Below are 16,539 nucleotides of genomic sequence, written 5' to 3'. Positions count from 1 at the left end.
GCCCTAATGAGACTGGGGGCTTATTCTGATCACAAGTCTAATTTACCCTGAGTCCTAGCCTATTTTGGCTAAGCAGCAAAGAATTCTGCCTTCCTCTCCCCCAGGTTGTCCCTTGTACTGTAGCTATGTCATACCAGGAGATTAAGTCCATTCATTCATGTGTGAAATGGGGACTTGTTCCTTTCCTTATACTATATTCTATCTATAACAAAGTCAAGCTCTATATTCTTCATAATTGCATGACTAATAACTGCAAGTAAGTTACATTTCAATTCCTTTATAACAGTTAAGGAATACAATACAATACATTCTTCACATTTCAACGTAATCGTGCTATCAAAAGCACAGCCCTTGAACTTGCTTCTTAAACCATACAACTAGTTTCTGTTCTGAGGCACTGAAAAATTTATGTGGTTTCTTGGGGGTTTTTTGTTTGGTTTAAGTAAAACTTTCCTATGTGCATTTTGTTGTTGTACTGACTTTAATAATCTGTCCAATTTGAGTATGACCTCCCATGAACTTTCATAAAATGACTGTGATCATGCCTTGTTTTATAAGTATATTTCCTGGTTTCTTTGAGGTCAAAATGTTCACTATGTACTGACAATGAGCCTTCCCATGTACAGATGATGAAAAGTAATGTCACCTACAAAACAAAGATAACAGTATACTAACTCACAAATGTCTCTATATCCAGGAATGTGAAGCATGCAATGATTATTTAAGAAAAATGCTGTCTGGCCAGATGTGGCTCATCGGTTGAGCATCAACCTAGGATCCAGGAGATCAAGGTTCAATTCCCGGTAAGGGCACATGCCCGGGTTGCAGGCTCGATCCCCAGTGGGGAGTGTGCAGGAGGCAGCCGATCAATGACTCTCTCATCATGTTTCTATCTCTCTCTCTCCCTTTCCCTTCCTCTCTCTGAAATCAATAACGATATATTTAAAAAGAAAATAAATTTTTAAAAAATGCTGACTCAAGTAATATAGCCTACAATAAAAATTATAGTGGCAAGTAATGAACATGTATTCACAGGTACACCAGCCTCTACCAGGTTTTTTGAACCAAGCCTTTATTAGAAATGCCAAATGTTTCTTTCACATGCCTTAATTCAATTCAAAGAGCAACTGAGAATCTCAGTCTCAGGAAGATAACAGATTCACAAGTGGGAGATAAAACTACTCAATGCTATGGTCTGGTAGAATGAACACAGGTGAACCCCAAAGAGACCAATCAGAAATTAGGCTGTATTGTTTACCATCTCTATGCCTCACTTTCTTTTAAAAAAAATTGGATTCTAAATTTCTATTAGCATGACTCACCAAAACTCAATTGAATAACTTTATAAACCAAACATAACAAATTATCAATTTTTACACACCATATACCTGTGATTAAGAACACCGAAACCTGAACTTTCTAGTAGAAGTAGGCAATACGGGCCCACTGAAACCAAGTGCCATCCCTCTACCAAAGAGAGCATTTCCACCCCACATTCCACAACGCAATACCGCACTATGTACCCACTGCCCCGTTTTTCCTTTGTATCCCATTCCTCCCTCTAGGCCTGCTCTTCACTTTTCCCTAAATTCTCTGCTTGAGAGCAGCACTGAAGGGCACTACTTAGATCTAATGAATCTATTTAAAGACTAGAGAAATGAAGTTGCTAAACTGTGCTAAAGAGAAAAAAAAAAAGGGAGGTTCGGGGAAGAAGGACACCTTTCCACAAACCTCTTCATTAACACACAGAAACTGCAAGCTGTGCTATAGATTGCCTCAAGAAAACCATCCCCCAGAGTTACTTACTGGTGCTGCTTTGGAGAGGATGCCAACAAAAATATAAAAGAGGAAATATTCATTTATGGAAGAAAGTAAAAATAAAATCTATCTACCTACTATCTGACTTTGTTTTAAAATAAAATAACAACTAAAATTCCATGGGGCTATTAAACCTAATTTTTTTTTTTTTTTTAAATATGTCTTTATTGATTTCAGAGAGAGGAAGGGAGAGGGAGAGAGAGAGAAATATCAATGATGAGAGTCACTGATGGGCGCCTCCTGCACGCTTCCCACTGGGGATGGAGCCCGAAACCCGGGCATGTGCCCTGACCAGGAATCAAACCTCGATCTCCTGGATCCTAGGTGGATGCTCAACCTCTGAGTCACGCTGGCCAGGGTAAACCTATTCTTAACTAAAAAAACAAACTCAAGTTTACTCCATAGGCCCTCCTTCAAAGCTAGGCTAACAATACCAAAGGTTCTAAATGCTAGTTTTTTTACAGTTGGCCTTAGAGGAGGTAATAAAAGACATATAGTAAATAAAATTTCCATTCATAGTCATACTATCGGATATGTTAAATGTTTCATTGTTCAAAGAGTACCAAAAGCCTTCATTTTAAAGCATACATCAATGACCAAACACAAGTGTTCAGTGACTCGGTCTACCGAGTAATGCATTAGGAGTGTAAAAGTCGTGCTCTTTAATTACAGACAGCTTGCTAGAAACCTATTATCAAGCCAGTGTCACTAAACAAGAAATCATTTCTTATTTAAAAAAATGTCTTGGGCATAAACAAAAAGTCCTTCCTTCCTTTCACATGATGGAATTAATGCTCAAACGCACAGGCTTATGAAATCATTTGTCAAATTGTTATATTAGGACTAAGGGTCAGACTTAAAAAACAACCGTATTTCAAGTAAGGATTAAATAAATAGACAAGAATGATGAATTAAGCATTAATCAAGTTCAAAAATACTTGGTTAAATAATCACTGTGGCTCCTACAGAAGACAATCAAGATTAAGCCCAATCACAGGCCCTCTGATCCCCTCTCCCCATTATGACAAGACCCACGCATCTCACCATCTCGCTTCCTGCAATGGCAGTCAACATAGAAGACAAGTTGGTCACCTTCCGAAGCTAAACACCAAAACTGGATTAGAAACCCCTTTATCAGTCCAGATATTTAGAGCTAACCTCCTGAGTGCCAGTACGTAATTCACAGATGCCTTCAATTTAAGCAATCAGTTTTCAATTAAAGTCCTTTTCTTAACTAATCCTCATCAGATCCCAAGTGATAGACCAATGAACTACAAACGTAGTTTATTAGCTTCTGAGTTTCTACTGCTCTGAAAACCAGGAAAGTTTTCCCATCAATTTTTTTCAAATGAGTGTTACAGAAGTTAAAGGAAATTAAAGTCGATTAATTATAAGAGTTCCTAAATACTACACGTCAATATGTAAGATGTGATTTTAATCTTAGAAGAAAAGGTATTAAAGAGAAAGGGGTGGGGGATCCTATGTGATCTACCAATAGTAAAAAACAAGTTAGTTTCTTTTTCTATGTTCTCAGATTTGGCACAATTCATATGAATTAATGTAATAATTCATAATCTGTTCTTAGTTAAATTCACCCACCAAGAACCTGGAAATGGCTTATTTATTAAGGAAACATTAACTTCAACAAGTCAAATTAGTCCTATAGCACTGTCATTAGACCAAGCCTCTGTTTCCTTGTGTTTTATTATTAAATGCTGGAATTGAGGGGTTTTTTTAAAGCATATACTTAACATAAACACTCTCCTTGGTCCCTTTACTTTAAAATTCAACCCCTAGCAGAACCAAATTGAGGAGCTCCTGAGAAACTAAAAAACTGAAATCAGATTGTTTTCATTTTAAAGATACGTTATTGGGAAAAGTCCAAAACAATAATCTTGCCTCTCAAAACAATTCTCTAATACACCTCCTAGACAAAGTAGTAGATATGTTTAGATATGACCAAAACCAATCTACCCAAATTCAATCACATTTGATCTACAAAAATCTCTCTCCCAGTGATCCACTTCTGCTATGTCTTTCTCAACTATTCCAACAAATCTGGAGGCTGTGATGTAGTGGAGATTGCATCAGACTCGGAATCAAACTAGATACCAAGGGGCTGTAAGTAAGGCAACTTGACCTTCTCAGTTATTTTCTCCTCTGCGAAATAGGAATTACGGTCCTACCTCAAGACATTACACTGAGGATTAAATTTAGAGTACTTTAGTGTTATGCAAAGAAAAATAATATTATCAGACTTGCAAACCAATGACTGTTTCTCTATCCTTACAGCTCATCCTTACAGACCTACCATAAACTAAACTTTTTGCAAATAACTATTAAAAACAGATCCTACATCAATGTACTGGATGCATAAAGAAAACACAATTAGTTAAGTAAAAAGTGAAAACTTCAGGCAAATTTCTCCTTTTGCCATGTACCAAATGCCAACCAACTTTGTCACTGATCAACTGGGTTGTCTTGGCAAATTCTGATTACAACCCGATTGCCTTACAACACTGCACTAAATTAGACTAAACAGGATTGTTCTGCTGGTTTACTGGTTCCAAAAAGGAGAGATCATTATTGCAAGTTCCTCTGATCTCTATCATCCAGGGAAATTTAATACTGTTAAATATGTGTGTGTATTTATTTATATGTTTATCTAAAATAAATGTTTATAAATAAATACAGGGTATCCCCCAAAAATGTATACACGCTTTAACAGCTGATTCTATTACATTTTGAAAATGAAATGTATTCTCATAAACACTGTCTTTATAATTATTCAAAGTGTGTATACGTTTTTGGGATACCCTGTATATATAAATATATACAATAAATCACTAATTTTCCACCTAACAAGTCCACCTATAGTGTCCAGGCAATGTTCTGTGAACTATCAACATACATTAATCTACCAGGATAAGATTCCCTAAAAGAGTTTCATGGGCAAAACAAAAATCTAACAATTTACTGGTAGATGGTAAATGTAATTGCCAACTTAAATCCAATGTGAAGAAAGCTACCTCGATATTCGCAATGCTGTGTGATCTAACCAGCATTTATAGAGTAGATGCCCTTAACTCCATGTCTCGATGAAACCCTCCATTTCAAGTCTGGATTTTAAGAGGGATGATTTGATCTTCCCGAAGAAGAACTTCTGAGTATAGTTTCCTAAAAAGTATTGTATACTTTCTAAGTACATGGCAATTAAAATATTTTTAAATCAAAGTTTCAATAACAAACATTCTTAGTTCCTTACTTTGAAAGCTAAGACCATATTTCCAAGTATCAAACAAAATACTAATTAATGGTTCTACAAAATGCACACAAAAAAATACTGTTAATTAAATTAAATAATGGACACTGATTTATTTTCACTGGTATAGTACAGTTTAGAATTTTTTTCAATATTCAAAAAATGTTATAAAATGCTATAGAAGTGCCAGATGAAACTAAATAACCAAAGATTATTGCAGTCTACCTCTGACATTCTGGATGGTACAATTTATACACCAAAGAAAAGAACTGACAAGTAAAATCCTACTAGCTGGAGAGTTTAAAAAACAAAAACCCTACAACTGTGTGCGGTGTAGGGGAAAACACTGGAAGTTCCATTTGGGGATGTTAAGTTTTAGATGCTTATTAACATCCAAGTGGAGATATGAAGAAGGCAGCTGAGTGGGTAAGAGCTAGAGATAAACAGTTACATTCATTTAGATAATTTTTAAAGCCATGAGTTCCAGGCACAGTGTAGAGATTCAACAAATATTTATCAGACACCTACTATGTGCCAGTTACTGTTCTACCTGCTGGGGATACATCAGTGAACTACAGTTAAAAATCCCTGTCCTTCAGGACTTTACATTCTACTGGGAGGTACAGGACAATAAGTAATGGAAATAAATACATATATAGTATGTGAAAAGACAATATTCTAGGGGAAACTGAGCAGGGTGAGGGAAATCAGGAGCAGACACCAAGGGTTAAGGTAGGCCTCAGTGAGTCTCGAAAGTGAGGCCACACAGATATCTGGGGAAATGTATTTCAGGCAGAAGGAATGTTTTGCTGCAAAGAGGAGCAGAGAAATAAGCAATAGCCAACAGGGAGTCAGGTCAAAAAAAAGGGGGTTTTGTTTTTGTATTTGTTTTACAATGGGAGAAAAGCAGCACATTTGTACACTGTTGAGAATGATCCAGTAGAGTCTGAAACATTAATAACATGAGAGACAGAAAATTATTACCTGAGAGGGCAGGGGTGGGAGTGGAGGGACCAGCTGGGCTGGGCTGGCTGGCATTGGAGGGCGTGAGAACAGCACTCCCTCCACCCGCAGCCAGGAAGGCAGAACCTGTGCTGCAAGGTAGGTCAAGGTGGTGGGAGTCTGTGGAACTTCTCTTCTGACTGCTTTGATTTTTCTCACTGAAGCAGGAAGCAGAGCATAAAAACAGGGAGGAAGTGTAAAAGGAGAAAGTATGAAAGTCATCTAGGAAACTGGGCAAGCAAATGGACAAGGGAAATTGAGTATGATTGCTCCACGGCCTTAAGGGCCTACTTGAATTTGATGAACCGTGGGAAGGAATCAACATAAGAAATTCCCCTCATCTGAAACATAACTATGGCTGGCTGCCTTTTCACTAATGAAAAATTATTTATCACAAACTGCTGAAAATGGCAAATGTCTAACACATTTTGAGTACAGCACATATAAAAACAATGCTCTGGGAAAGTTGCAATTTCTCCAGATAATATGCTAAGAAGACATCCCATTTTCACACCATATCATAGCTGCCTTACCCCTTGAAGGGAGTCATCTAACCTTGGGCTGAAGTTGACTCCCTTATGTCAAACCACCTAAACAAAAGCTGGGTTTGAATGCTTTAAGCCAATTATATACTGTAATGGTAAAGCATATAGCTAAATTATATTCTTACTCATAGAAGTACAAATTTACACGTAAGGATTATCTAGAAGCACGCAATTAATCACTAATAACAGTCCATATAAAAATTTATTCCTAATGATATCATGGTGATGGTTTGCACAACTCTTTGACTATACTAAAAACCACTGACTTGTACACATGTATTATGGGTGAATTGTCTGTTATGAGAATTTTATCTCAATGAGGGTTTTTTTTAATCTAAGATTTTAATCTCAAATAAATCATTTTATCATCAGGAAGTAAAAATTTTATTTTTTTAGTTTCTTTGTTAAAATATAATGGGAATGGAGCAAACACAGTTATGTTCTGATGGCGCATAAACAGCATTAACTTTGTAAAAAATTCAGAATTCTTTCAGAATAAAGAGCAAAGTTTGGGTTAGGGTTTTGGGCAGAATTTTTTTTCCTTTTAACTACTTACAGTTTGTAGCTCCTAACACTCCTGTTTCTTCTCTTTGATCAAGACATACTCAATTCACCTTAACTGAAATGAATGGCAATCTTTTGACTGTACACAGCTCCTACTATGTACTACTATAACTACTACATTCTAGACATTCATCAGCAAGACTGAATGACAAACCAATACTTGGACCAAAATAGAAAGATAATATGTTTTAAGTACTAATCAGGTACTGTCACATTCCTTAGAATTATGATACTTCACAGAAATTTTATACTTCAAATCTTACCAGCAGGCCAATTAATTCATAAATTCCATTTTTCTCCCTGAGAAAGGAAAGATACAAATTCAACAATTTCACCACTGATGTTTCAGTTCCCATGTCAAAAATGTAAAAAGTGGGAGATTTCTCCACTTTGAGAATAATATCCCTACAAAGACTAAAAATAAAGGTTATGTTCTTCTAAGCAAAAGGATTAGAACACTCAACTGACAATATTAAGGTGTTCATGGAAGGAACAACAGATATAGAAGACAGAACACAGCTACTAAGAGGCTTGGCTACTTCCAAAATGGAAATTGTGAATGTAGGCAACTCAATTAACTTCTGTAGACTTGGCTCTTTCATTTTGTAACCTGAGAAGCCAGCATCTGCTCTGTCTCCTTCATAAGATAGCTGTGAGGACCAAAACAGAGGTCAGAGAAGGCTAAGGCTGGCTGTTCAGTAGATGTAAAGCCTTCTGCAAACAGAAGCATAATCCCCATTTCACTCTCAAAAAGCTAAGTCTCTATGATAAGCTACTGATCATCTTCTACTCTGCATGTATGAAATCTACTCTCTGTATTAGGCTGCTATACCAGAATACCATAGACTGGGTGGTTTAAAAAGCAGAAATTTATTTCCCACAGTTCTGGGGGCTGGGAAATCCAAAATCAAAGTTCCAGCCAATTCAGCTCCCTGCTTTCTCACTGTGTTCTCAAATGGCAAAGAGAACTCTGGTCTTTCTCTTCTTATAATGACACTATTCTCATCATGGAGCCCCACCTCATGACCTCATCTAAACCTAATTACCTTCAAAGGCCTCATCTCCAAATACCAAAACGTTAGGGTTAGGACTTCAACATAAAGAACTCGGGGGGGCGGGACTTGGTTCAGTCCATAACACTCCCCTACATAATTTCTTTAAATGACTGTCTTCAGGCAAAAATTAAACCTTTGCATAATAAAATAAAAAGGGTGGGGAAGATTTATAGCATGGCTTACTTTAAAAGTGGCTTACTTAAGGCAGCTTACTGAGATTCAGGCAATATGAAATAAAGTTCAAAATAAACGAGGGAACTGGGATGATGACAATAACTGAGATTTATTCAGCACTTACATGTACCAGGTACTGCTCTACAAGTTTTCCACTTTACCCTCCCAGTAGCCACACAAAGTAGGAATGATTTATAGAGGACCCTGAGCACACAGGGGTCAAACACTTTCCTCAGGCCATAAGGCAAGTCTCAGAGTTCATACAGGCCAGAGCCTGTGCTCTATACTATATTGCTTCTCTTTCTGCTGGGACAAAGGAACATTGCAATAGAAGAAGGGGAACTGAAAAGATGAAAACATGAAGAAAGTATTCAGGTTCATTTTATTTATACCTTTTTTTTTAAAATGTATCTTTATTGATTTCAGAGAGAGGGAAGGAGAGGGAGGGAGGGAGGGAGGGAGGGAAACATCAACGATGAGAGAGTCACTGATCGAGCCCGAAACCCAGGCATGTGCCCCGACTGGGAATTGAACCCCGATCGGCTGGATCCCAGGTCGACGCTCAACCGCTGAGCCATGCCCGGCCGGGCTATTTACACCCTCTTTAAGATGTGGCCAAAATTTTATAAGCAAATAGCTCAAAGAAAATGTAATCAGCCACAGGATTCTAAATACCTAAGTTAAAAACAAACCACATGCTAAGGAGGTCAGTTCTTTCTGGTACAAAGAACTGAGAATAGTTTCTCTTCTGGATCCTCATAAAGGCAATCTGCCATGGCAAACAGCAGCCTGGGGACCCCTGGATCAACCATTCAAGACACAGACGACAAGCTCCACAAGGCTCCATACACATCAGTGGCCTCACACCACACCATGCAAGAAAAGCAAATCTGCCAAAAATAAGAAATACAAAGGTTTCCTAGAAATTTCAATAGAGACTTAGGGCTCACTAGAACAGGAGCTCTTAATGAGAGGTCCATGGATGGGCTTCAGGAGTTCCACAAACTACCTGCAACTGTGTACTGTGAAATGGAACCAAATGATCACAAACTCTGTTCCAGAGGGAAACCATAACTTGAACCAATACTTGATGCAGTCCCTGATAAAAATAAAGGTAAGGACCCTTGGCGGGGGAATTAATGAACTTCGTAACTACCAGAAAAGCCTATCCAAATCATCTTCACAACCAAGGCTTTGGGTAGGTATAGAGCACAGCTAGGTTGATGGTAAATTCCAATAACTATACAAATGCAAAGTCAAAAATGCTCTAAGTAAGAATAACTGGGAAGTACCTCAACTTAGAAGTGTACAATATCTGCCCTATAGTATGCCCTTGAATATTCACTGCTATAATTATTATTAGGTATATTATAACCTCCAAGGACAGGACCAAATCTTCCTTATGTCTGAGTGCCTTGACCATTCAATACAAATCTTCGCATCCATAAATATCTAGCAAATAAAGACCTCTGACAGAGTTTATTTCAAAACACTCAAAGCATCTTTCTCTTACAAAAAATGAAATATACTGTAAAATGAGAAACGCTGGGTAACTGAGGGGAAATAACATTTACATGGAAACACTACAATATTAATATTACTATATTTTACATGAATCATAACCTAAAATCATTATAGCAGAATTATGCCCATGTTTGTTTTTTTTAAGAGTAATCACATTATATTATTCCTAAATGTATACCTTTATGCCTTTTCACCTACAGGATGGAAAATGAGGCACATATATACAATATTTATGGTCCTCATTTCTTCTCTATGGCAAATAGACAAAATCAAAACTTGCAATATAGCTGGCACCAGAAATGAAGTTATTTAAAACATTTTAATAAAAATGGCTAAAATAAAAAAATGACAGAAAATACTAGCAAGGATGTAAAGTAAAAGGAACTCTTATTCACTGAAACTGGGAATGCAAAATCATACAGAAACTTTGAAAGACAGTACGGCAGTTTCTTACAAAACTAAACATACTCTCACCATATGATCAGAAATTACATTTATCCAAATGAGTTGAAAACTTGCACAAAACCTGCACACGAATATTTATAGTGGCTTTATTTGTAAATGCCAAAACTTGGAAGGACAAAGATGTACTTCAACAGGTGAATGGATAAATAAACTCTAGTATATCCAAACAATGGGATATTAATCAGTGATAAAAAGAAGTAAGCTATCAAGCCACAAAGCGACATGGAGGATTCTTAAATATATATTACTATGTGAAAGAAGCCAGTCTGAAAAGGCTACATACTCTATGCTTCCAAGTATATGACATCTGGAAAAGGCAAAATTTTGGACACAGTAGAAAGATCAGTTATTGAGGGAGGAATACATAAGTGGAGCACAGGGTATAAATACCTAAATACCTATAGAAGGAAGAAAATAATTGGTCGGGAGGTTCAATCTAGATAAATGTGCATGTCTTTCTTAGCGCGCCCTCACATGTTTAAAATTCCTAGATAACGTTTCAAGCTATTTTCCTGTTTTACAATTAATTTATGCAAACTATTTGCTTTACTAAGTAAATAAACAGTAGTACGTGTGGTCCTCCCAGAGAATTAACACTTAGTAATGTAAGTGCTCCCAAAAGAACTTGTATTAAATTTTTGTAAGAGAAAAAGTAATTTATATTAAAGAGCAGATTTGAATATTGCAGGGTTTTTGTCTTGTTTTTTTGTTTGTTGGTAATACCAAAAATTACAGGTGCTGACTATATAATATTATACATGTGTAAGGCATCACCTCCAAAAACACTTTTAAAATTAAAAACATTTTTAACAAAAACATTTTTTTAAAGATAGTCAAAAGCCATTCTCCAATCTACTCATAAGAGACCACATTAAAAAAATAATAGTAAATTTTTTAAAACCCTAGTTATCTACTTCTGTATGTAAGCACTCTGGTTGTCTATGCAAAGCATAAACTGGCCCAAGTTAGAAATCTTGACAGCAATGCAAAAGGAAGGAAGTCATTTCAACTGGCACTTTCCTAAATGCATACAAGTAAAGTCACTATTGTTGTTGAGGTCCACAACCAGCAAAGACTTGAATATACCACTGTTTCTACCCAGCTATTTTAAAATTATTAGTAGATAATCTGGTGAGCTTGTGGTAAATACAGCTGTGAACACAGCAGCATACACCACCTGGAGGCTTTTGACTTAAGCAGCTTTTCAAATGCACAGTATATACACTCTACTTTGTTCCTTTGAAGTTCAACAGTCACATATAAACTGACCCTTTTTTAAACCACAGTTGTGGTTTTCACTTCGTGGAAAATAAGACATGAGAAACAGATCTAATTGTTCATCTTTAAAACCGAGTGATTATTACACATCTTCCTAGCATAAATAATTTTATAAAGGATTTCCCATACCTACCTTCCATATTCTTAAAAACTCTTCACAACTAACTTCTTATTAATCCTTTAAAATTAAAATGTTTTCTACTTTCTATAGTGATTCACCTCCATTCCCTCATTTTTAACCCGAAAACCTGAACACAGCAGTCATATTAATCATCCTAAAGTCCTACCTACAGAATGTCATAGCCCTTAATCTCTTGATGCAGCAACCAGCTAACTTTGTTAACCTGCAGCCTCTTCTAGCTACCTTCTATCATTCTTTCTCTTACTGTCAAGCTTCTCAGCATTTTCTTACCAACTGCAAATTAGCTTCTACACATCTCAGGCCATCCTCCACCTCCTTGTCTGCTCTGCTTTCACCAAATTCTCAGGGGTTACCTCACTCCTGATTAAATAAATGCTGTATTTTCAATAGTGTTGTCTCAATTCTCATTCTCTAGTCCAAAACCTAGTACAATATGATTGTACTGTCACTCCCACTTGGAAGCATCTCCTCCTTTTACCCTTTTATGATGCTGTACCTTTAAGACCTCTTTCTCAAGTCATTCTTCCATTTCCTCCTCTTGCCAGAATATTGGCTTTTCTTTTCCAATAACTGCATGTACAAGCATTACCTCAGCATTAGCTCCTTCTATTTAAGTTTCAGTGAGTACCCTCTGGTTAACATAAATCCCAAAGCCTTATGGACCACAGTTTGGAATGGGGCAGGGAGGCCAAGTGAGGCCCTTTTACAAAGGTCACCTTTATAGGATGAGAGGTGGTCAAGTTAAAAACAGGGGGTCAGGATGTGGCTTGGACTCCTGGCCTCACCACTCACTAGCTGTGGGGCCTTGGTCAAATCGCTTAACCTCTCTCTAAACCTGTTTCCTCCTTTGTACTTCAGAGGCATTTAAACCTGCAAGAATTAAGTCATTCATGCAAAGAAGAACAATATTAAGGAAATGAAATCATCCATTATCCAGAGATTAGCACTATTACCATTTTGTGTATTTCTTCCTAATCTTTTTCCTTAGCCTCTGTGAGAAAATTTAAGTGTGTACATAATTGGAACCATTTACATAAACAGATGGGCATCTACAGCTTTCTCCACTGAGCTTTAATCCTAAATGTATAATATTTCTTTTTTTTAAATATACATTTATATACGATTAATGTGCCCTGAAAAAAAAAAATATATATATATATATATATATATTTAGAGAGAAAGAAGAAAGGAGAGGGGGAGAGAGAGAAGCATTAATCAGTTGCCTCCCGAACACACCCTAGCCTGGGCCTGAACCCAGGATGTGCCCTAACCAGGAATCTAACTGGTGACCTTTCAGCACATAGGATGATGCCCAACCACCTGAGCCACACGAGTCAGGGCCGTGATGTTTCTTTTGAAGGACAGGCCATGATTCAACATTCCCCTTCTACTGCTGGGCACTTAAACCGAGTCACTACCTTTAATTTCTTCTCTCATCCCTTTTTTTGTCTTTCCCAGAAAAAATGTCTTCCTCCTCTATTCCACCTGTGAGCCAAAAATTGTTAACAATTACTAATAAATCACCTAGCAGTGTGAGAAACACATTTTTATCAAGGAAGAAGAAAAAGTGGCTTAAACACTGATGTTCCACGTCCCATATTAAACTTCTAAAATAAAAACTCACTGGCACGCCCAGAAGTTACCTCTGAAGTTTCAGAAATCATCATGCTCCTCTGTATCTGTTTTGTCTTCCTCTGCTGGAACGTACGTGCTGTGAGGACAGGAACTTTATCTGTTTTTGTTTCTTCAGCAACTAAAACAGGACCTAGAGCATAATTAGTGCTCACTATATTAAGTATTAGCTGTCATTACATGCCAGGCACATTGCAAAGAATTTTACACACCCTCTAAGGTAGACTTTCACCAGTCATAAGAGGCTAAGTAACTTATCCTAGGTCTCACAGTAAGTGGCGGAACAAGGAATGAAACTCAGGCAGCCTAGCTATTTACCACCAAACTATACATGAGTAAATTGATTAATTACACCAGCATAGCTCCAGGTGATAGCATTAAAAATTGAGTATGACTATGCTTATTTCACTGTTAATTAAATGCCAACATTATTGTTCTATTGTTTTTCATTACAAATACAACAAGGATTAGATAGATTTTGGAGGGCAAATCCACAACCATTAACATCTGGGATGAAGAAATGTGGTCTCAAAAAGAAAAAATACTTACAAATGCACTTTTGAAATAACCTGTTTAAATCTAGGCTACTTAACTTCCTCTATTTTTTCTATAGATTCAGCAGTCTCTGATTCCAATGTTTTTATTTCTTTTAATTAGAGAAGACATTTTCTAGATTAGTTATATTAAAATTATCAGATTTTTCTTTAAAATGTTACACTCTCTTTCCTCATTCCAGGTTATTTTAAGAAGGACCCATTTCTTCACTGAATTAAAAGATCTCTCAACCTAAGCCAACTTCCCTTCCCTCCCACCCCAGCAGAACCCAATACCATCCCACCAGTGTCCCCAACATCCCCAAGGTCTATCAGTAAACTGGGCCTCTGCAAAAGGCATCACATTCACTCTTTGTATAAAAAGTGTTCACTCAATTTGGCTTTTGACTTTTGCTCCTTTTTTAAAATGTGGTAGACAGCCTTAGAAGCCTGTGGAGATATCTCAGGACAAAGGCAACAATAAGGAGACCAGACCATTGAGAAAAATGTGTCATTCACATGACAACCTATTTTAGCCTGAAAAGCCTGATTGTGTCATAGGCCTATATTCAAAGACACAAAGCTACCCAATCTTAAAGTAAATACTTTCCAATAACTTGGAGCAAAAAAAAACACATTTTACAATTTGAAGATGACCACACATGTCCCTGAACAGAGCCATTTCTAATCCCTTCTATTAATCATCCAGCCCATGGCCAAACTGCTATTAGTCAATGGCTCACTAAGTCCCTTTGGTACAGTGTAACAAGAGGTAAGAGACAGGGGGAAACATTTTAACCATGTTATTATCTCCATGGAACTAACATTTATTTCTGTTTGAGTTTTACAGACTAATCCTAGAATAGCAAACAAAGAACAAGTTTGGAAGAAGAAGAAAAAATACTGGCTTCCTATGTCATTATAAAATGGATGGTTCAACTGGCTACTTTGACTACACAATAGCAAGCGAAACCCTTTGACCTTGGAAAAGCATAGTAAATGTAAGACCTACTAATAAATAAAATCAAAAATAAATCTCTCACAAGTAAACTATTACATGAGTAAACAAAAGCTTGCCTTGTTGTATCACTTGCTTAAAAGCAGACACGGTGGCAATGGGGAAGGGATTAAGAAACACAGCCAGACAAGTCCATAAAACCTCTAGTGTAAGATAAAACTGCCCTGCAGGAGCAGCCAATGCATTCTGACCTAACAGCTGTACACAGTTGCACTAATTAAAATGAAAGGCTAGTATGCATAACACACAGGCAATTCACTGAACCTTACTGACAAGTTGGCAGGGTTCACCATCACACTCCTCCCCCTCACGTCACCCCTACAGACCTACAATGTAAACAATAAATTCGCACAAAGCTGAGGTACCCAGTTGAAAATATACACACATTCAAGCATTTCAGAAATAATCACAACCATGTAGACTGGAACATATCCTATAGGAACACAGGCTATAAAAACCCATACACACACAAAGGAAGTGGTACAGCTACATTACGTCAGCTCTCGCCTCGATTCATAAATGCAAAACCACAAAACAAGACAAAAATCTAAATGGCGTTTTTTTCTGGAAACCCTCTTAGAGTGAATGAATCTAGGTTGAGTCTCTAAATATGTTACTGCACAGTACTCGTTGATGCATCACTTTCAACAGCCACGGGGGAGGGAAAAAGCGTAATCTTAGTCAATTCTATCATGCAACCAGATCAAATAACATTTCAAGCGCGGCCTGCCAAGCGCGCCAGGGCCTGCCAGAGTACAATGAGCACTCAAGTGCTCTGGACTGAAAACCACCTTTCACTGGTCCCAGAGATCTTTATAAAACAGTTTAAACACTACTAAATTACAGAGTTGGAAAAAACAAATACAAGCTTCTAACTGCTACTCCCACACTATTGTGAAGTTACTGTAAAGCCTCTAAAATGTCTTCCTTGTGTTATTTTACTAGGCAATGTAAATATTCAGAAAAGCAATTGCTTCTTAGAGCCCAAATCTAACACACATAAAAATGCAGAGATGGCTGTGCATCTGGAAATAATTGCCCACAGATCAACGGGTTTACATGGGATATTGTTCCCATCTGTAAGGTTTCTAATCATGTCTACTTTAAATTTGGAGAGGAAGGAAGGAAGGAAGGAAGGAAGGAAGGAAGGAAGGAAGGAAGGAAGGAAGGAAGGAAGGAAGGGAGGGAGGAAGGAAGGGAGGAAGGGAGGGAGGGAGGGAGGGAGGGAGGGAGGGAGGGAGGGAGGGAGGGAGGGAGGGAGGGAGACTCAGTATAGCAATTTTGGCACAGGATTTTAAGGACTTTGTCAACTCTGTTCTCAACTTTTACTCAGTGTCTCAATCTTAAAGCACACTGATACACAATTTCAAAGGGAAAAATTAATCTCTGTTGACCCCTGCGTTCATTTGCATACCTTTTTTATTTTAATTTCCATATGGCTGAGAGGCGGCCTCCAGCTGAACAATGCCCCAAGGAGAACAGTGGCACATGTGCGCCCAGAAGAGTAAAACAAAGTAACCTATTACA

The 16,539-nt window shown here is 37.4% G+C and overlaps 1 protein-coding gene across 5 annotated transcripts in view; it reads right to left on the bottom strand.

Annotated features, from left to right (window-relative positions):
* Nucleotides 1–16,539, bottom strand: part of RERE (arginine-glutamic acid dipeptide repeats) — a 345,910-nt gene that overhangs the window by 241,199 nt on the left and 88,172 nt on the right. The window contains exon 1 of one of the 5 annotated variants that reach the window (XM_087820130.1): nucleotides 6,065–8,248. The exons of the other annotated variants lie outside the window; for them this stretch is intronic. The gene's annotated coding sequence lies outside the window, so the exon portion shown is untranslated. Of the gene's footprint in view, nucleotides 1–6,064; nucleotides 8,249–16,539 lie in introns of those variants that run through there. 5 annotated transcript variants of the gene reach the window in all.

This window comes from Miniopterus natalensis, chromosome 9 (genome assembly GCF_054644295.1).
Source record: "Miniopterus natalensis isolate mMinNat1 chromosome 9, mMinNat1.hap1, whole genome shotgun sequence".
Classification (NCBI taxonomy): Eukaryota; Metazoa; Chordata; class Mammalia; order Chiroptera; family Miniopteridae; genus Miniopterus; species Miniopterus natalensis.
Note: the sequence above shows the minus strand (reverse complement) of the source record. Positions and strands in the feature narration are given on the sequence as shown.